This window comes from Macaca mulatta, chromosome 14 (genome assembly GCF_049350105.2).
Source record: "Macaca mulatta isolate MMU2019108-1 chromosome 14, T2T-MMU8v2.0, whole genome shotgun sequence".
Taxonomy (NCBI): domain Eukaryota; kingdom Metazoa; phylum Chordata; class Mammalia; order Primates; family Cercopithecidae; genus Macaca; species Macaca mulatta.
The window spans coordinates 84,391,893-84,414,536 of NC_133419.1; the positions used below are offsets into that span (position 1 = coordinate 84,391,893).

The 22,644-nt window shown below is 38.2% G+C and overlaps 1 protein-coding gene across 12 annotated transcripts in view; it reads right to left on the reverse strand.

The window, feature by feature from the left end:
- Window positions 1–22,644, reverse strand: part of DLG2 (discs large MAGUK scaffold protein 2) — a 2,228,225-nt gene that overhangs the window by 399,308 nt on the left and 1,806,273 nt on the right. The window lies entirely within an intron of this gene.

Genomic DNA, 22,644 nt, shown 5'->3' on the forward strand with positions numbered 1-22,644 from the left:
ATGCCATTCTCCTGCCTCAGCCTCCCGAGTAGCTGGGACTACAGGCGCCCGCCACCTCGCCCGGCTAGCTTTTTGTATTTTTTAGTAGAGACGGGGTTTCACTGTGTCAGCCAGGATGGTCTTGATCTCCTGACCTCGTGATCCGCCCGTCTCGGCCTCCCAAAGTGCTGGGATTACAGGTTTGAGCCACCGCGCCCGGCCCTTCTTTTCTTTATCAGGAAAAAAGAGGAAGAGCATTGCTTCCCATCCTTGCTTTTCCAATTGAGAAATTTCATTGATCTTACTGACCTACTTTCCCTTTCTACCCAGACTCCTGCCCTTAGAGCAGAGGTTAGCCGAACTCTTCTTGAACACGGCATTCTTAAAGTTATTCATTACCTATTTCCTTTAGCCACAGTAAAATCCGAAAGCCAACTTTGGACACTGATAAGAATGGGAAGTGATTTTTAGAAGAATCATCAAAATGTTTTCCCATAAACAAATATGTATAGCCTTGTCTCCTGACACACCCTCAAAAATACTCTAAATTCCAATCACATAAAATCTCCTTTATTTTCTCTGAATTCCTAGCTTTTCTTTAAATGGACTCTTTCCCTCATCTTGGTCTTTCCATGTATAGGTCTTTCTGCCCGCAGTTGGCTTCTTCTCTTTTATATACCTAGGAACCTTTCCCTCATTCCTCATGAATGGTTGAACAACATTTGCTCTCTTTAGTTCTCCCTAACACTAGCCCCTCTAGGATTCTATGGTACCAAATTCATATGGTGATTATCTTAATTATCATACTCTATCTTTTTATCCATTTAACAAGTATCCATTGAGGGCCTACTATACTCCTGGAGGGCTCCACTGTGGTTAGGATTATTACCATAAAGCAGACGGTTTCTGCTCCCAAGAAGTTCACAACATAGAGAACTTTTATTAGAAGAGTAAACTGGCAATTATAAGCCAGAATACTAAACGTATAATCTTGTACAATAATAATTTATTTGCATACTTGCTTTTCCCACTTGACTCTGAGATTCTAGAGTATTTTATTTACTTTGTAAGTTAGTGTCTGATATCTAAAAAATATCTACCAACATCCATTGAAAATAAAAACTTTCAGTAAACTAGGAATAGGGGAACTCCTCAACTTATTAAAGAATATCTACAAAATCCCTACAATATCATGCCTAATGATAAAAAAACAAAACAAAACAAAACAACAACAACAAAAAAACTTGAAGCTTTCCCACTAAGATCAGAAACAAGGCAAGGATGTTTCCTTTCACCACTGCCTTTCAACATCATACTGCAAGTTCTAGCTAATACAATCAGACAAGAAAAGGAAATTAAAAGTATACATATTAGGAAGGAAAAAATAAAACTGTCTTTGTTCATAGATAACACAATACTCTTTGTATAAAATCCAAGCTAACTGACAAAAAACTCATGGAACTAATAAGCAATTATAGTAAGGTTGTAGAATAAAAGGTTAGTACACAAAAGCCAATTAATTTCCTATATGCTAATGATGAAAAGGTAAAAACTAAAATTACATAGTGCCATTTATATTAGCACCCCCCAAAATAATATACTTAGTCATAAAGCTAACAAAATATGTGCAAGATCTATATGAAAAAAAAGTGCAAAACTCTGATGCAAGAAATCAAAGAACTAAATAAATGGAGAGATAGTCCATGTAAATGGAGAGCTAGGAATACTCAATATTGTAAACATGTTAATTCTTTCCAACTTAACTTGTAGATTTAGTGCAATCCCAATCAAAATCCCAGCAAGTTATTTTGTGAACTGATTCTAGAGTTTACGTGGAGAGGAAAAAGACCCCAAATAGCAAACAAATATTGAAATAAAAAACAAATTTGGAGGATAACACTACCTAACTTCAAAATTTTCTATAAAGTTATAGTAATCAAGACAGTATGGTATTGGTGAAAGAGGAGACGAACATGATGATAGAACAACTGGGCATCCACATGCAAAGCAGAAAAAATAGGTAGACATAGACATTATATCCTGAACAAAAATCAACTCAAAGTTTATCACAAAGCAAAATGCAAAACACAAAACTATAAACTCCTTGGAGATACTGTAGGAGAAAATCTAGATGACCTTGGGTTTTGAGATTATTCTTTAGATACAACACCAAAGGCATGATCCATGACAGGAACAATTGATAAGCTGGACTTTTAAAAATTTTATTAAAATAAAAACAGTCTGCTCTGTGAAAGACAAAATCAAGAGAATTAAATGACAAGCCAAATATTGAGAGACAATAATTACAAAAGACATGTCAGAAAAAGAGCTATTATTAAAAATATATAAGGAACTCCTAAAACTCAAGAAACGAACAAACTAAAAATGGGCCACAGAACCTTAGATACCTCACCAAAGAAGATAAACATATGACAAATAAGCACATGAAAAGATGCCTCCTATCATACATCATCAGAGAAACGCAAATTAAAACAATAATGAGATACCGCTACACACCTATTGAAATGGACAAAATCCAGAATACTGACAAAAACAAATGCTGGCAAGGATGTATACCTGCACTCGTTCATTGCTGGGCGGAATGCAAAATGGTATAGTGACTTTGGAAGATAGTTTGGTGGTTTCTTACACAACTAAACACACTCTTACTATATGATCCAGCAATTGTGCTCCTTGGTATTTCTCCAAAAAAGCTGAAAACATATGTCCACACAAAAACCTGCATCTGGCCGGGCGCGGTGGCTCAAGCCTGTAATCCCAGCACTTTGGGAGGCCGAGATGGGCGGATCACGAGGTCAGGAGATCGAGACCATCCTGGCTAACACGGTGAAACCCCCTCTCTACTAAAAAAAATACAAAAAACTAGCCGGGCGCGGTGGCGGGCGCCTGTAGTCCCAGCTACTCGGGAGGCTGAGGCAGGAGAATGGCGTAAACCCGGGAGGCGGAGCTTGCAGTGAGCTGAGATCCGGCCACTGCACTCCAGCCTGGGCGACAGAGCGAGACTCCGTCTCAAAAAAACAAACAAACAAACAAACAAACAAAAAAACCCTGCATCTGCAGAACTACGTGAATAGTTCTAGCAGCTTTATTAATAACTGCCAAAGGTTGGAAGCAACCAAGATGTCCTTTGGTAGGTGAATGGATAAATGCACTGTGGTACATCTGAAAAATGGAATATTATTCATCACCAAAAAGAAATGAACTATCAAGCCAAAGTAGTACATGGAGGAAACTTAAATGCATATAAGCAAAAGAAGCCAATCTGAAAAGGGTATATACTGTATTATTCCAACTATCTGACACTCTGGAAAAAGCGAAACTATGAAGACACTAATAAAATCGGTAGTTGATGGGGGATGGGGGAGGAAGGGATGAATTGGTAAAGCAGATATAATCTTTTAAAAACTTTTAAGTTTATGGATATATCAGGAGACTGAGGCAGGAGAATCACTTGAACCTGGGAGGCGGAGGTTGCAGTGAGCCAAGATCATGCCACTGCACTCCACCTGGGTGATGGAGTGAGACTCCATCCTCCCTCCCAAAAAAGCAAAAACAAACAAACAAACAAACAAACAAACAAACAAAGGTTCAGGGATACATATGCAGGTTTGTTACATAGATGAACTTGTTTGTTGTACATGGGGCACTGTTGTACAGATTATGTCATTGCCCAGGTGTTAAGTCTAGTACCTATTAGTTATTTTTCCTGATCCTCTCCCTCCTCCCACCCTCTATCCTCTGTCAGGCCCCAGTGTGTGTTGTTCCCTCCTATGTGTTCATGTGTTCTCATCATTTAGCTTTCACTTATAAGTGAGAACATGCAGTATTTGGTTTTCTGTTCCTGCATTATTTTGCTAAGGATAATGGCTTCCAGCTCCATCCATATCTTTGCAAAGGACATGATCTCCTTTATTTTTTTTTTTAATGGCTGCATATAATTCATGGTGTATATGTGCCACATATTCTTTCTTTATCCAGTCTATTATTGATGGGCATTTAGGTTAATTCCACGTCTTTGCTATTGGTGAATAGTGCTGCAATGAACATATGCTTGCATGTGTCTTTATAACAGAACAATTTATATTCCTTTGGTATATACCCAGTAATGAGATTGCTAGGTCAAATGGTATTTCTGCCTCTAGGTCTCTGAGGAATTGTCACACTGCCTTCCACAATGGACTAATTTTCACTCCCACCAACAGTGTAACAGCAGTCCTTTTTCTCCACAACCTTGCCAACATCTGTTGTTTTTTGACTTTTAGATAATAGCCATTCTGACTGGCATGAGATGGTATCTCATTGTGGTTTTGATTTGCATTTCTCTAATGATCAGTGATGTCGAACTTTATTTTCATATGATTGTTGGCTGTATGTATGTCATCTTCTGTAAGCTGTCTGTTCATGTCCTTTGCCCACTTTTTAATTGGGTTGTTTGTCTTTTTCGGTACATTTGTTTAAGTTTCTTAAAGGATATTAGACCTTTCTCAGATGCATAGTTTGGAAATATTTTCTCCCATTCTTGTAGGTAGTCTGTTTATTCTGTTGATAGTTTCTTTTGCTGTATGGAAGCTCTTTAGTTTAGTTAAATCTCATTTACCAATTTTTGCTTTTGTTGTAATTGCTTTTGGCATCTTCATCATGAAATCTTTGCCTGTGCCATACCGTTCAGGACATAGGCATGGGCAATGACTTCATGTCTAAAACACCAAAAGCAATGGCAACAAAAGCCAAAATTGAGAAACGGAATCTAATTCAACTAAAGAGCTTCTGCACAGCAAAAGAAACTACCATCAGAGTGAACAGGCAACCTATAGAATGGGAGAAAATTTTTGCAATCTACCCATCTGACAAAGGACTAATATCCAGAATCTATAAAGAACTCAAACAAATTTAAAAGAAAGAATCAGACAACGCCATCAAAAAGTAGGTGAAGGATATGAAGAGACACTTCTCAAAAGAAGACATTTATGCAGCCAACAGACACATGAAAAAATGCTCATCATCACTGGCCATCAGAGAAATGCAAATCAAAACCATAATGAGATACCATCTCACACCAGTTAGAATGGCAATCATTAAAAAGTCAGGAAACAACAGGTGCTGGAGAGGATGTGGAGAAATAGGAATATTTTTACACTGTTGGTGGGACTGTAAACTAGTTCAACCATTGTGGAAGACAGTGTGGCGATTCCTCAAGGATCTAGAACTAGAAATACCATTTGACTCAGCCATCCCATTACTGGGCATATACCCAAAGGATTATAAATCATGCTGCTATAAAGACATATGCACACGTATGTTTACTGTGGCACTATTCACAATAGCAAAGACTTGGAACCAACCCAAATGTCCATCAATGATAAACTGGATTAAGAAAATGTGGCACATATACACCATGGAATACTATGCAGCCATAAAAAGGATGAGTTCATGTCCTTTGTAGCAACATGGATGAAGCTGGAAACCATCATTCTGAGCAAACTATCTCAAGGCCAGAAAACCAAACACCACATGTTCTCACTCATAGGTGGGAATTGAACAATGAGAACATTTGGACACAGGATAGGGAACATCACATACCGGGGCCTGTCATGGGGTTGGGGGAGGTAGGAGGGATAGCATTAGGAGATATACCTAATGTAAATGACGAGTTAATGGGTGCAGCACACCAACATTGCACATGTATACATATGTAACAAACATGCACGTTGTGCACATGTACCCTAGAACTTAAAGTATAAAAAAAAAAATAGAAATTTAAAAAAAAAGAGATTTTTTGCCTGTGTCTATATCCTGAATGGTATTACCTAGGTTGTCTTTCAGGGTTTTTACAGTTTTGGGTTTTACATTTAAGTCTTTAATCCATCTTGATTCATTTTTGTATCTAGTGTAAGAAAAGGGCACAGCTTTAATCTTCTATATATGGCTAGTCAGTTTTCCCAGCACCATTTATGGAATAGGGAATCTTTTTGCCATTGCTTATTTTTGTCAGGTTTGTCAAAGATCAGATAGTTGCAGATCTGTGGTCTTATTTCTGGGTTCTCTATTCTGTTCCATTGGTCTATGTGTCTGTTTTTGTGCCATACAGTTTTGGTTCATGTAGCCCTGTAATATAGTTTGAAGTCAGCTAGTGTGATGTCTCCAGCTTTGTTCTTTTTGCTTATGATTGTTTTGGCTATTCAGGATCCTTTTTGGCTCCATACGATTTTAAAGCAGTTTTTTTTTCTAGTTCTATGAAGAATCTCATGGTAGTTTAACAGGAATAGCATTGAATCTATACATAGTGTTGGGAAGTATGGCTGTTTTAATGATATTGATTCTTCCTATCCATAAACATGGAATGTTTTTTTCATTTGTTTGTGTCATCTCTGAGAACCCCGGTAAGATACTTAACAAGAAGATCATCCCCAAGATATATAATCATCAGAATCTCCAAGTTCAGAGAATTTTTAGGGCAGGGAAACTATTTTGTATGACACTATAATTGTGGATACATGTTATTATACATTTGTCCAAACCCTTAGAATATGCAACACTAAAAGTGAACACTAATGTAAGCTATGGACCCTGGATGATAATGATGTATCAATGTAGCATCATCAATTATAACAAATGTACTTCTCTAGTGGAGGATTGTTAATAACAGGTGAGGCTATGCATGTGTGAGGGCAGGACACACGTGAGAACTTTCTATATTTTCTGTTTTTTTTTTTTTTTTTTTTTTTTGCTATGAACCCACAGCTGCTCTGGAAAATAAAATCTATTAAAAAGTGCTTAATGAATACAAGTTCCCTTTGCTCCTATGTCCTAAATACCTGGTAAAATAGTTGGCACAAAGAATACGATCAATGAATCACTATGGAATGAAAACCTAAAAGACATCTAAATTTCAGGGCAAACTAGTTGACCCTAAGAACTAATTTTGATAAAAGGAAGACTGCAGCACTGGGGACCAAAAACAAAGGAGGGTGGTTAAGAGATGAAGACATTTGATCTAGCAGAATGAACCTGGGACACCCAAAATATGCACTGTATCTGTTTTGCTGAGTATGAGTTCGGATCTAAGTAAGGCCAACTTAGGAATCTTCCCAAGCCCTATTTGCAGCTGAAAATTACATGGAAGGAATTCTTGCTGTCACACAAGAAAAATGGTTTCATGGGTATGTCAGGGGGTCAAAACCATACTGCAAAAGGTGCTTTCTGGCATTTTATACCTCTTCCCATTATTTCTCCCCTAAAAGCATTCCAGTTTCCCCATAATGATCCCTTTTTCTGGTAAAATAAGTCAAAAGTCATGAGGAATTGAAAAAGCAAAAAACAGAGGAATGAAGACTCTAGTTTACCTTCATTATCCTCTAGATAAAATGGAGTTCCTGGTCAGAAAATTAGGAGCCCTGACTTTTGGTCTTGAATTTGTTGTGGCCTTGGAAAATCTTCTGCCTGTCTCTGACCCTTAGATCATTTTCTCACAAGAAGGTGGACATTATTATATCCTTTTTACCCCCACAATGGATATGGCCCTTGAGTAAATTGAAACTAGGACATTATTATAAAGTAGCTCTCCATAGTGATGTGTGTTTTGCAGACACACAAGGCCAGATAATGATAATGATATTTTCTTCTGCAAAAATCCCATGCAGTATCAAACACAAGGCTTGATCTTTGATAGCCATGGTTCTCTTAGAAGCCAAGGGTGAAAGACACTAATGTGGCTTATAGTTTTTTCTTATGCCCAAATTATTTGCTAGCATTGACATATTGGAATATACAAACATACATTAACAAAAATGATGATCTTGCACTCCTATAGCTTTGTAATGATTTCTACTCTGATATGGTTTGGCTGTGTCCCCACTTAAATCTCATCAAAATGGGAATTTCCCTGCCCAAGCTGTGTCTTTGCCTGCTGCCATCCATCTAAGATGTGCCTTGCTTCTCCTTGCCTTCTGCCATGATTGTGAGGCCTCACCAGCCATGTGGAACTGTAAATCCATTAAAACTCTTTTTCTTCCCAGTCTTGAGTATGTCTTTATCAGCTGCATGAAAATGAACTAATACAGTAAATTGGTATTGGGAGTGGGACACTGCTGAGAAGATATCTGAAAATGTGGAAGTGACTTTGGAACTGGGTAACAAGTAGAGGCTGGATCAGTTTGGAGGGCTCAGGAGAAGACAGGAAAATGTGGGAAAGTTTGGGACTCCCTAGAGACTTGTTGAATGGTTTTGACCAAAATGCTGATAATGATATGGACAATGAAATCCAGGCTGAGGTGGTCTCAGATGAAATGAGGAGCTTGTTGGGACCTGGAGCAAAGGTAACTCTTGTTATGTTTTAGCAAAGAGATTGGAGGCATTTTTCCTCTGCCCTAGAGATTTGTGAAACTTTGTACTTGAGAGCAAAGATTTAGGGTATCTGGCAGAAGAAATTTCTAAGCAGCAAAACATTCAAGAGGTGACTTGGGTGCTGTTAAAGGCATTCAGTTTTAAAAGGGAAACAAGGTAAAAGTTTGGAAAATTTGCAGCTTGACAATGGGATAGAAAAGAAAATCCCATTTTCTGAGGATAAATTTAAGCCAGCTGTAGAAATTTGCATAATTAACAAGGAGCCAAATGTTAATAACCAAGAAAATGTGGAAAATGTCTCCAGGGCATCTCAGAAACCTGGACCTTTATGGCAGCCCCTCCCCTCACAGGACTGGAGGTTTAGGAGGGAAAAATGTTTTTGTGGGCCAGGCCCAGGGTCCCTCTTCCATGTGCAGTCTAGTGACTTGTTGCCCTGCATTCAAGCCACTCCAGCCATGACTAAAAGGGGCCAACATAGAGCTTGGGCCTTAGCTTCAGGGGGTGCAAGCCTTGTCTTGGCAGCTTCCATGTGGTGTTAAGCCTGTGAGGGCACAAAAGTCAAGAATTGAGGTTTGCGAACATCTGCCTAGATTTCAGAAGATGTAAGGAAATACCTAGATGCCCAGGAGAAGTTTGCTGCAGGGGTATAGTCCTCATGGAGAATCTCTGCTAGGGCAGTGTTGAAGGGAAATGTGGGGTTGGAGCCCCCCAACACAGAGTCCCTACTGAGGCACTACCTAGTGGAGCTGTGAGAAGAGATCACTATCCTCCAGACCCCAGAATGATAGACCCACCGAAAGTTTGCATTATACACCTGAAAAAACTGCAGACACTCAACACCAGCCCATGAAAGCAGCTGGGAGGAGGGTATACCCGGCAAAGCCATGGGAGTGGAGCTGCCCAAGACCATGGGAACCCACCTCTTGCATCAGCATGACCTGGATGTGAGACAGAGTCAAAGGAGATCATTTTGGAGCTTTAAGATTTGACTGCCCCGCTGGAGTTTAGACTTGCATGAGACCTATAGTCCCTTTGTTTTGGACAATTTATCCCATTGGGAATGGCTGTATTTACCAAAAGCCAGAACTCCCATTGTATCTAGGAAGTAAGTACAGTGCTTTTGATTTTACTTGCTTTATAGGTGGAAGGGACTTGCCTTATCTCAGATGATACTTGGGACTTTGGACTTTTGAGTTAAGGTTGAAATGAGTTAAGACGTTGGGGGACTGTTGGGAAACATGATTGATTTTGAAATGTGAGGACATGAGATTTGGAAGGGATCAGGGGTGGAATAATATGGATTGGCTGTGTCCTCACCTATTCTTATCTTGAATTCCCACACACTGTGGGAAGGACCCTGTGGGAGATAATTGAATCATGGGGATTGGTGTTTCCCGTGCTGTTATTGCGATAGTGAACAAGTCTCATGAGATCTGATGGTTTTAAAAACAGGAGTTTCCATGCACAAGCTATCTCTTTGGCACCTTCCATGTAAGGTGTAACTTGCTACTTCTTGCCTTCCACCATGACTGTGAGGCTTTCCCATCTGTTAAACCTCTTTTTCTTTGCAGTCTCAGGTATGTCTTTATCAGCAGTTGGAAATGGACTTATAAAAATTCACTAATATATGCGATGAATTAACAATGAAATCAGTAACATGTATATGAAAAGGTGCTTAACATCACTGAGCATCAGAGCAAACCAAAACTACAATGAAATATCATTTCACCTCAGTTAAAATGGCTTATATCCAAATGACAGGCAGTTTCAAATAATGGTGAGGATGTAGACAAAAGGGAACCCTTTTACATTGTTCGTGGGAATGTAAATTAGTGCAATCACTATGGAGAACAGTTTGGGTGTTCCTCAAAAAACTAAAAATTGAGCTATCATATGATCCAGCACTCCCACTGCTAGGTATATACCCAAAAGAAAGGAAATCAGCACATCAAAGAGATATCTGCACTCCTATGTTTGTTGCAGCACTGTTTATAATAGCCAATATTTGGAAGCAACCTAAGTGTTCATCAACAGATGAATGATAAAGAAAATGTAGCATGTATACACAATGGAGCCACAAAAAGAATGAGAATCCAGTCATTTGCAACAACATGGATAAAACTGGAGATCATTATGTTAAGTGAAATAAGCCAGGCACAGAAATATAAACGTCATATTTTCTCACTTATTCATGGAATCTAAAATTCAAAACAATTGAACTCGTGGAGATTAAGAGTAGAAGGATAGTTACTAGAGGCTGGAAAGGTAGTGGTGGGAGGTAGGTTGGGGGAAGGTGGGATGGTTAATGGGACTAAAATAACTAGAAAGAATGAATAGGACCTACTGTTTGATAGGACAACAGGGTGAGTAAAGTCAATAATAATTGTACATTTTAAAATAACTTTAAGAGTATAATTGGATTGTTTGTAACTCAAAGGATAAATGCTTGAGGGGACAGACATCCCATTATCCATCATGTGCTTATTTCACATTGCATGCTTGTATCAAAACATCTCATGTACCTCATAAATATATACACTTACTATGTTCCCACAGAAATTAAAAATTGAAAACATTTTTTAAAACTACAAATAGAACTACTACATGATTCAGGAATCCCACTACTAGGTATATATCCAAAAAGAAAGGAAATCAGTATATCAAAGAGACATCTGTATTCCCATAGTGATTGTAGCACTATTCACAACAGCCAAGATTTAGAAGAAATGTAAGTGTCTATCAACAAATGAGAATGGATAAAGAAAATGTGGTACAAATACACAATACTCTACTATCCAGCCATAAGAAAGAATGAGATCCTGTCATTGGCAGCAACATGAATGGAATTGGAGGTCATTATGTTAAGTGAAATAAGACAGACACAGAAAGACAAATTTTGGATGTTCCCACTTATTTGTGGGAGCTAAAAATAGTAAAAGAACTGAACTTACGGATATAATAGAATCATGGCTACCAGAGGCTGGGAAGGACAGTGGTGGGGGAAATAATGAGATGGTTAATGGGTATAAAAATATATTTATAAATTTATAAAGAATGAATAAAATCTAGTATTAATAGCAGAACAGGTTGATTATGGTAAATAATATTTTACTGTACACTTAAAAATAATTGAAGTGTATAATTGGATTGTTTGTAACAAAAATAAAGGATAAATGCTAGAGGTGACGAATAATCCCCCACTCCAAAAACAAAAAACAAAAAAACTGGTGGCAGCAGCATTAGCAGCATTCACAATATTACTGTCTACAAAAACCTTTACAACTCTGTACAACTACAGAGGTAGAGAAAGTGATGACTAGTTGGCTTATCTCCCCTAGAGAAGAAATTGGCTAGAAGTGGAGAAAATTGGTCACTTAGGGAATATAATTCCCCTTATTCCTCAGGTCACAGTAGAAGGAGGAACTTTAACAAGCCATCACTTGTTGAATATGGTCTGTGTGTGGGAGAGTGCCCAATAATTACATGATAGGTAGGGTAGGACCTAGCACCTGCCCTGAAGGACTTTTGCACCCAGTAGAGGAGAGAACCTCTTCAACATGGAAAAAAGAGAAAACTACAGGCATTAAATTGTGTGGCAGAGATACGATCTATTATACAGGCAATCAAGAAGAGACACTGGCATTGTGTATGTACCAGTCCAATAAATCTTTTGAATGAAACAGCAATCACTGGAGACCCCAGATATGTAGAAGGAATCTATGTGTGTTCACATATTTGAGATAGCACATATGTGCATGGGCTCTGGACTTATTCTTTTGTGTGTAAATAAGGAGGTAAGGTGTGGTGACATCTTACCCTTAAATATTCTTTTTACATCTAATACTATTCCTGAAACTCTGCTCTGAAGAAATCAATTTTAGGGGGTGTAGAAAGTTTGAACTCTTGATGTCTCTTTCTAAACAGGCGTATTCACTCCTCTTTCTTTGTTTCTTTATCACGTGCTGTGTTCTGTCTTCCACATTACTGATTGTATCTCCTGAGAGTGTGTGAGAGGTGCACAGGAAATGTTTTGTTAAATGGACAATGAATGGAGACTTTGTCAATTGATTCCTGGCATGGAAGAGGAAGAAATGGGTTCTAGTACACAAGAAAGAAAAAGGTCAGATGGGATACAGGAAGAGAGATCAGAGAGGGAACAAATCCCTACTTGTATCTACCATTTGTTAAGTAGTTGCCGGCCATTTACAGACTTAAAAAAATAAACTGTCAAAACAAACCTATGAAGCAGATATTAATCTCTACTTTTAGATTAAAGAAAGAGAGACTCAGAAAGGTTTAGTAACAGCTCAAGGTGATAAAGCTAGTAATTGCTGGAGCCAGAATTTAAATGAAGTTACAGATATGCCAAAAGGCCATCTTCTTTAAATTACACCAGGCAGCTATACCAAGGAGAGAGACTTGAGGACAAGCAAGGACTTCAGAGATACAGTGAAAGCACTGTAAGAGAAGGGATGCTCACACATTTTATTATCATGCAACATTGATATTGAAATGCAGTTTCCCATCAATGTTCATAATTAATGCTTGACCACAGGAGAATTCTCCTTTGCAAAACTGAATAGGCTGTAAAGAACATGGCTCTGTTCTATACTTCAGTGTAGCTCTTACAGACCTGTGCTTAGAAGAAAAATTTTCCAACTCTTGATATCAGCTCATGTAAGCATGGACCTTCTTTAGTCTAAAGAGGGTGTTCATTTACCCTTCAGGTTTGGTAATCACCTGATAAAAATTACTGAAATTTCACCTGAACGGCACTACTAGCTTCCCCCAAACCAGCTGCTTGTTCTTTTGTTCTGTAATTACAAAGATATAATCACAATGAATTTCTGCAATTTTCAACATTCTGTCACCCTATTAGTCTGTGAGTTCTTCAAGGGCAAGGCTTGGGCCTGTTTCTTCTTGATTTTCTCAAATATCTCACCAGAGTGCTTGGTACATACTAGACATTCAGTAAATGCTTAGTTGAACAAATATATAAGAAGTTAATCAATCAAATCAATGACTGAATGAATGGATGAATGGTGCTTGTCCCCTGCAAAATCCTCTTTGAGCAGTCTAATTCTCTATGTAATAAGCAGGAACCTTTACCAAATGTGATCCATTGGTCAATAAAGGTTGCTGACTGACATCTTAAAAGCATACTTCAGTGGAATAAACATTTACCAGCACTGAAAGTCAGCAGAGAGATTAAATAAAGGATAAACATCGCTTGCTGTTTTTGTGGCAATAAAGGTGCATCTGGTCTGTGGCACAGGATACAGATGTGCTCTTTCTTTAAACTCTCTTATAATTGGCCAGAAGAAGGAAGTAAACAGAAATCCTAATGGAATTTAAGGGTCTCTGAGGGATTGAAATATATGCTAGGAAAAACACCAGATTTCATTTGGATATATAAAGATAGATGTCTCAAGATGAGTAATCTAATGAAGGCTGACAAATGATACCTGAAGCAATCCTCTTTGTTTTTGGTTCTTGTTAGCCATGCCACTTTCCACGTCACAGCCAGACAAGGTAGCAATAGAATGAAAATCATTCTTTGTAAGCAGTTCAATCCAAGGTCAAATTTAATGCCCAGCAAATATTCATCAGATAAGACTAAGGCTATTTCAACTCTTGTGATGAATGAGCCACCAGAAAATCCCTCTGACCATGACTTTTGTCTAGACTTATTTTCATGAATGATAAAGACAAGGCGGAAAAGGACTTTTGTCAGTCAGACTAAAAGATGTGATTGAAACGTATGTGACATTTCTGTTGAGGCAGGATGGTCTAGTAGTGCAGGAGACAGCCATCTAGGTTGCAGTCAAGAATCCTTCTCTTCCCAGACACATGACCTTGGGGAAGTCACTGGTCCTCTGTCACATCTGTAGACAGGATAAATAACTCTTACCCAGCCACCTTACAAAACTGTTACTAGGATCAAATGGCATAATGTCCATGAGATGCCTTTGTAAATTATAATGCACTATGCGAACATAATCCTGGTACTTTCATGGTAAACAGCAAAAAAGGGAGAAGAATAAAAGAGAAAAAGAAGAAAATGAATGGCAAATTAAGACTAAGAGAAAGGAGGAGGAGGAAGTTTCAGTAGAGAAAGCAGGGGAAAGGGAGAAAAGACAGAAAATAAAAAGGACCAAGGGAGGAGCTGGTAGAGGAGAAGGAAAGATGCAGCAGTGGCAATGAAAGATCTCATAACTCTGGCACATAGGCAGATAAATAAGCAAACAAACACATAAACATAAAACCGAAGGAACAGCAGAAGTGGACAGCCATGGGATTTAGAAAATCACGTCTTTGTCAAGACCACAGAACACTGATAAGCAACTGGAAGACTCCATCAGACAGCCTCTTAGGAGGAGACAGCGAGTCAACCATGAGTCAGCCTCCTTATTATAAATTTCTAAATGGAAAGCTCTACTGAGTTCATGCTGTTCTCATCTGTGCTTTGCTCAGTCATACACTCAGACAGATTTGTAATCATTGTGCAGCCATTGATGACCCTTTCTTTGCCTAGTCAAGGTCTAGTCGTCATTCAGATGAGAGCCTTCAATGACTCCCCTGACCACCCTGACAAAGTCAGATGCCCTATTATAGGTACTCAGGGCATCGTAGTCCCACCTACCTTTTTTTTTTTTTTCCCCACAGAGCTTGACACAGTAACAGATTTATATTTATTTGTGTGATTATTCAATTAATGTCTTATTTTCTCCCACAGACTGAGGGCAGAGTCAATGTCTGCTTTGCTTATCATTATATTCCTAATTGAATTTATTGGTTGGCATCATCGTAAACAGAATCAAGTTAAAAAAGGACAGTATTCAAAGAGAGGTAGTGATGCAAATATAAAGAAGAGGTTGGTGCTGGGGCTACAATTAGAAAGTTTGGGACTGATAAAATCTTTTTGATAGTTTAAGCAACTAAATCTTGTCATGGAATAATGGTTCTGGTTTTCATTTTCATAATAGACTTATGACTGGGTGCTGTTTTATTCCTCGTTGGTTAATTCAGCATATTAACTAGCTCTTTAGTGACATCTCAGTCAATGTCATGGGTGAGCACATTATTATTAGCATTAATAACTATGAGTACTGATGAAGAGGGGCACTTTTCTAGTTGGATGTTCTGCAGCACACTGTTTTGGGTATGTTTAATTATATAACAATGAGGAGAAAGTTTATTCACAATTACTTTGAGACCATTTTTAAGCCCATTTAGTAAAACTTTAAAAAGTTTTCAAGGAAGATATGCACAATATGATAAGTAATCATGTTGGAACTCATCTACGTCTGGAAAATAGGGAGTATTTAAAAAGTAAACATCCCTAACTTCAATTGCCCAGTGGATTCTGTGGCAGCCCTACAAGGTCAATACTACTGGCACTGAACAGCCCTCAGTATGTGAGGCCACTGAACAGGGCAACCCAAGAATTCTCATAACCAGACTCCTGACCTGTGACTTCTGAGCTTCTTCCTAGTCCTGCTGGGCAAACCAGAAGCCTATAGTTTGGAGATATTATTCCTCCATTTCTTCTAATTCAGTACATTTCAAGGAGAGTGGAATCACGATACAAGTTTGTTCCCCATTTATTAACATTTTTATTTGAAACTAGATTTTTGACAATGATTCTAGTTAACGAAAAACTCCAAAACCTCAGAAATCAAACTGAATTCTACTTTGTATTTTAATGTCTTACTTAGGCCTCCAGGTTGGCCAGCTTGTAATAACAAAACATATACAAGTTTGGGGAGGTATGAGAATGTAGTGACTTAAAAATGTGGGCTCAAATCTCAGTTCTGCTACTTAACTTCTCCAAGCTTTAGTGTCTTCATCCATAAAGAGGGTTAAATGTGCCTACAATTGTTATCAGAGCAAAATGAGAGCCACATAAAACACAACACGTATCAGTTACTATTAAATTAAAATGAAATATACAATATTTAATGTTATATTTTAGCCCTTAAATATAGAAAAAATATTCTTTTTGAACTTTAGAGTCTATGGGTTTGCAATGCCTGCTTTAATGATAGAGTACTCTGTATTCTTCAATTTATGTTTTTTTGTTTCTTCATTTTAAGGAAGGCTTTCTTTTATGGAACAATAATGATGATAGTGGATAATGTCTATACAAGTCTTTACCTGGAAAAATACAAATCTAGATTTTCTACGTCATCTTGCAAAATATTTTTGCTGTTTTACTAGTCCTTGAAATTCCACATTTGGAAACTTCTGTCTGTTCTAAACAAGAATCAATGGTTTGTTTATGTATTAATTTATTTTTACACAGTTGTAATTTGAAAAGCAAATGGCAACAGAAATCCAGTCCCTGTGAGAGAATTAGAACTCATGTCTTCATAGCCCTTAAATATTTCCTAGCTCTCCACTGTCTCAGCATTTTTTCAATACTGGTAAATTTGGGAGACTCCTTAAAGTTTGCTGTGATGACACCTTTTATATTTTAAGCTCTACACATGTGAGGAAAAAGATTATAAGGCCTAGAAAAGGATGTCTTATGGAGCAAGGAAATGGAAAAAAAAATCTGTTCACCATTTGAAATGAGGCTAAGGAAAAGGCGCTGAAAGCTCAAGCAGGAGGAGAGGTGCAAATTCCAGGGACACAAGGAAAAATGAAAAGGAAGCACGTGATGCTGAACTATGGGGGATAGCGATGATCTGGAAGAATTTGCTGCTCTGATAGATTCCTAATGAATCCCTTGGTTTTTAAACTCTGAAGATCTACCTCCGCCACCCAGGGATGGAAGGAGGGCCTGTAAACTTTTTGAGTCCTTCCAAACAGCTAGGATGTTTTTAGCAGGTGACCTGGCAACATTAATAAAGTTGGGACTCTCAACCAGAGCTTTCTCACCCAGAACTTTCTTATTCAGGAGGCAGGTCTGTCTTTATTGGACTATAAATCACAAACAGAATTTTTTTGGGGGGGAGCAGTTTGATTTCTTCTGATCATTTCTAAAAATCAAATGGGTGCTCATCTCCTTACTTATCCCAGATTCTTTTTAAATAAACTGTTCAGCTGGCAGGAAAGCAAAATAAAGAGAATGACACATACATATAAATACATATATACATATATGTGTATATATACACATATACATATACACACACATAAACATACACATAAAATAATATATGTTATTTTAATACATTCTAAAAATAGACAAAAATCGTTGGCACTTTACCCAACTTGCCTCTCTGTTTTGATAGAGTCACTAAAATAACTGTGATAAGCAAAGGCTCAGATATTTGACCATTGACCCTAGCAACTAATAGCCTGAAAAAAAAGTCTCTTCCAAGTTTCAAAGAGCACTACTATAATTCAGTATATTAATCAGCATGTCAACCCCTCGCTGCCCCCAACACTACTTAGCACTACTTTTGAAGGTCAGGGTGTGCTGAAGGAAGTTGAGCATTCATGCTGATTACAAATCCTGAGGTATAGATGGGTGTCTGTATATGTGGATAGAGATAACTCAAGCCAACTAGCTCAAAGGGCCAGCTACCCAGAGCCCAATGGTCCCTTAAAAGTTTATGCTCCATATCTAGGAATATTCCTAGAAGTCCATAAGCCAAAATTTTGTCTCCGAAATGTTAGATTTGGAAGGCATCTAATACCTTGTTTATTTAATTCAACCTGATCACTTCATATATGAGATAACAGACATCTTGCCAAAATCACACAGTAAGAAATGGTAGATGGGTTCTATGTCCTGATTCAAAGATGACCTGTTGATTTTCAGATCACATTCTGCCATGACCATATATTTTTGAACCAAATATCTGAGTACTTGGAGGAAAAAGACTGAGTCTTTTAGGTTAGCATCATCCCAGGAAATTTGAAGCACATTAGCTTTTTAAAAAAAAAGCTTTTCCCATCCAGGCAAAAGGAGTAGAGAACAAGAGAGGGAATAATTCCATTAGAGGTCCTGTTTCCAGATGTTCCTTGGAAAGGTTACCTGAGCTCAGGCTTAGAACAACAGAGTCTCCCCAGTCCCAGTGGAACCATGGTTTCATGAGCCTAGAGTGGTCTTAAAATGTGGGAAGGGTGTCTCTTGTGCCAAACAGTGGCACATGGCTATCCCAATGGGGTTAGGCCTGTCCTGGTGAGAAAGTACAATAGCAGTATCATCACAAACCAGTTAACTTGAAAGGATGGGTTCCCTTAGATCTGTTTGTAAGTAAAACTACTTTTTTTGTTGTTGTTTGTTTGACACTCATATGCTTCTGGATTTGGGAGAGACTTTTAGTGCGGTTAGTTAGACCAACTATTTATTCCATAAAGGATGCCTTGAAGAATTTCACTGAAGATGGTCATTTAGTTTCCTGTTAAGTGCTACTTATAAAGGGTGGCCAACACCTTCCAGGGCAGCTGTTTTGCCAATGTGAAAATGCTACTAGAATTTTTACCAGAAAATTCTGCCGTTAAGTATGCCACTAAATGACCTTGTAAGGTAACATAAAATGCCTTCTCCTAGATGAAAGAAAGCTTTCTGAGTAGCTGCAGATACTTTTTAGTCTTAGCAGTGTTAAGAAAATGCATCTAGATTTTTGCACATGATTTTCTTTTCCATTTTTTAACCTCTGCCTTGCTGCAGACACATCCCTCAAAATTCAATTTGCGCCACCTCCCCTGAGAATTCTCCCTTCCTTTCCAGAGGCAAATGCTTTTAACCATTTCAGCTTTTAAAAAATTTGTATACATTTAAGAGATACAAGTGCAATTTTGTTACACGGCCATATTCCACAGTGGTGAAGCCTGTGCTTTTAGTGTGTCCATCATCAGAATAATGTACATTTTACCCACCAAGTAATTTCTCATCTTCCAACCTCCTCCCAGTATTTCAGTCTATTGAGTCTCCAATGTCTATCATTTCACACTCTATGTCCATGTGTATATATTATTTAGCTCCCATTTATAAGTGAGAACATGTGGCATTCATCTGTTTCTGAACTGTTTCACTTAAGATAATGGCCTCCAGTTCCATACATGTTGCTGAAAATGACATGATTTCATTATTTTTACGGCTGAATAGTATTCCATTGTGTATATATACCACATTTCATTCATCCAGTCATTCGTTGATAGGCACTTAGGTTGATTAGGCTTTTTAACAGAAATGTTTGAGGTTAAGCGAGAAAACACGAAACTGTGCCCCAGACTAGCACACTGTGAAGGGCTCAACTGTGGGCGCCACCTCTCAAAGTAGCTCATCTAGGTGCTACAGAAGAGTGATTCAATGTCTTCCGAGAAGAAACATCTGTTTTCTTTTTTGTATGCAGGGGTGTGCACGCTAACGGGAGGACTCTTCATTCCTATTCTCAGACTCTGCTTTCCATCCCATCTGTTGTCACTACCCTAACGTCTCTGAGTTTTCTGGGTTTGACTAGGCAGATCTCCTCTCTGCTGAGCTGTAGGCCCCTTCACATAGTGCTACTGCACTGTGGTAGGGCTTCTTGTGGGTGGCATCCCGGGAAACATAACCCCATGAAATGCCATTCTAATAGAATACAATGTAAAAGGTGCCCCCTGGAGTTGTACAGCCCTGCTTCCACAGGTGATCAAAGGCTGAGATTACTTTGTTTTTCACCAATCAATACCCTTCCATCAGCTTTCTGTTGCAAAGAAATGTAATGAACCCATTTGGCCTTTGATGTTCCCTTCTATTTCCTTGATCACTATGAGATTGTCCTTTTTAAAAAAATATTATTATCACATTAGTTTCCTTTAGGGTCTCAGGAGGAAGAGGAGATTAAGGTGTGGGCCATGTCTGTCAATTTGAAACTGAAACACAGAACTTATTCTGCTAATGGGGGTATCATTCTTCCTCATTTTGTCTGGCATAGTTACAGATGATTCAGATATCAATTTAACAGCAGCAGTGACTCTATGGTAGAGGACTCAATTAGATAGTTTTGTTGTCTCAATGGATCAAATTAACTGGAAATCTGAAATATCTCCACTTATTTTATGTCAAGTAAATAGCAACTTGGGTGAAAATTATATAAACATATGCCCTTTTAAACTACATTCATTTAAAAAATATCCTATGTAGTTGCTTTTCACAAAAGCATTAGGAAGGAGAGTTTTGAAATAATGGAATTTGCAATTTCAGTTGATTGCCTACACGCAGCAGTATAACACTTTAATGGGAAACCTGCTAAAGACCCATTGGCCTATATAAGATGAAAAATAACTTTCCCACTATGTGTTCAGTCACAGTGATTATGTGCCACATTATCTCTTCATCTGACAACCAGCTGGGCATGTATAGCACAAATTTTTGTGTTCTGGACTTTGCAGAGGATTACTGAAATTTTGCCTTCTAAATATTTCAGTAATGCTGTTATTTCTACCTCAAATATTTTATTTTATATCTAGAAGTGTTTTACATAAACAAATACACATAAACATATTTAAAAGCAAGTGTTCAAAGTAAGTCTTCAAACTAATCTAGCCTATAAAAATAAATTTTGTCTTTTTCAGAACACTTAGACTAAATGTATACTTAACTAGTACTTATTGAGGGTCCAATATGTACCTGCCACTTTTATTTTTTAAAATTGGTGAGTTTGGGCTAGGTATGGTGGCTCACACCTGTAATCCCAGCATTTTGGGAGGTCTAGGCGGGCGGATCACAAGGTCAGGTGTTTGAGACCAGCCTGGCAAATGTGGTGAAACCCCATCTCTACTAAAAATACAAAAAGTAGCCAGGTGTGGTGGTATATGCCTGTAGTCCCAGCTATTTGAGGGGCTGAGGCCGAAGAATCGCTTGAACCCAGAAGGTGGAGGTTGCACTGAGCCGAGCTCACTCCACTTCACTTCAATCTGGGTGACAGAGAGAGACTCCATCTCAAAAAAAAAAAAAAAAAAAAAAAAAAAGGTGAGTTTGATACTATTTTCCCTTTTATTGTTGAGGAAACCCATGCTTAGAGAGGTGAAGGTCCTTGATCAACAGCATATGGCAGAGGCGAGGATTCAAACCAAATTCTTCGACTCTAGAGTAAGTTTTCTTCCATTCTTACAGAGAATAGAATATATTGTGTTATTCACTAGATATAAGGCAAACTGCTTTATGCTAGTTGGGACAATAGATCACTATGAAATTTATACAGTATGCTATTTTTTTATAAAAGGAGTCACTGGTGTTTTGAAGTTAGGGTAACACGTTTACATTTTTGGCCTCATCAGAGAAGAAGAAATGGTGATTATGTCAATTATAGAGTTCCTTAAACTCAAGTGGAAAACAGTGGAAACTGAAAAAAATGCTTTGGGCAAATTGCTAAGAAGCTTTTGCTAATAAAAAGAAAGAAAACAAAAGTTTGGAGATAGCCTTAGAAGGAAATGCCATTATTTATCACAGCTGGAGGAAGTCTACTTTGTGCTGATGACCAAAATGTGAAATGACAGCCACCCTGAGTCCTGCCAGGAGAGGTCTTCAAAAGGAATAATAAAGTAAGGTAGAGACAGTGGTCAAATTAGTCCCCACACCCTTACCTCTACTGCAAACAACACCTCAGCTACATAGTATGCACATGGACCTCCAGTACCATCCCGAACAGCATTAATTCTATGTAATGATTTTTAAGGTTAGAGTCATTCTAGTTCTTCATTTTTTTTTTTTTTCACACTTAGGAAATTCTACACGATGTCTAACTTAGCCTGAATGTGGTTTATGAATTGTACAACCTGTGCTCTCCACCTCAATAAAGTCTTTCATACCACATTATAGGGGACAGAGCCAAACAGTGGAGCCAGGCTTGATTTCAAGTCTAGGCTATGCTACTTTCTGTACAAGTACACTTGGGAAAATTACTTAACCTCTCTGAGAATCAAGATTCAGAAAAAAAAGATACCTATCTTCTAGGACTACTTTAGAAATAAAATCAGGTAAGACAGGTGATATGGTTTGGCTCTGTGTCCCCACGTAAATCTCATCTTGAATTGTACTCCTATAATTCCCATGTGTTGTGGGAGGGACCTGGTGGGAGATAATTGAGTCATGGGGCGGTTTCTCCCATACTGTTTTCATGATAGTGAATAAGTCTCACGAGAGCTGATGGTTTTATTAGGGGAAACCTGTTTTGCTTGGCTCTCATTCTCTTTCTTGCTGCCATGTAAGAAGTACCTTCTGCCATCCACCATGATTGTGAGGCCTCCCTAGCCACATGGAAATGCAACTCCACTAAACCTCTTTCTTTTGTAAGTTGCTCAGGCTTGGGTATGTCTTTATCAGCAGTGTGAAAATGGACTAATACAACAGGTGATCGG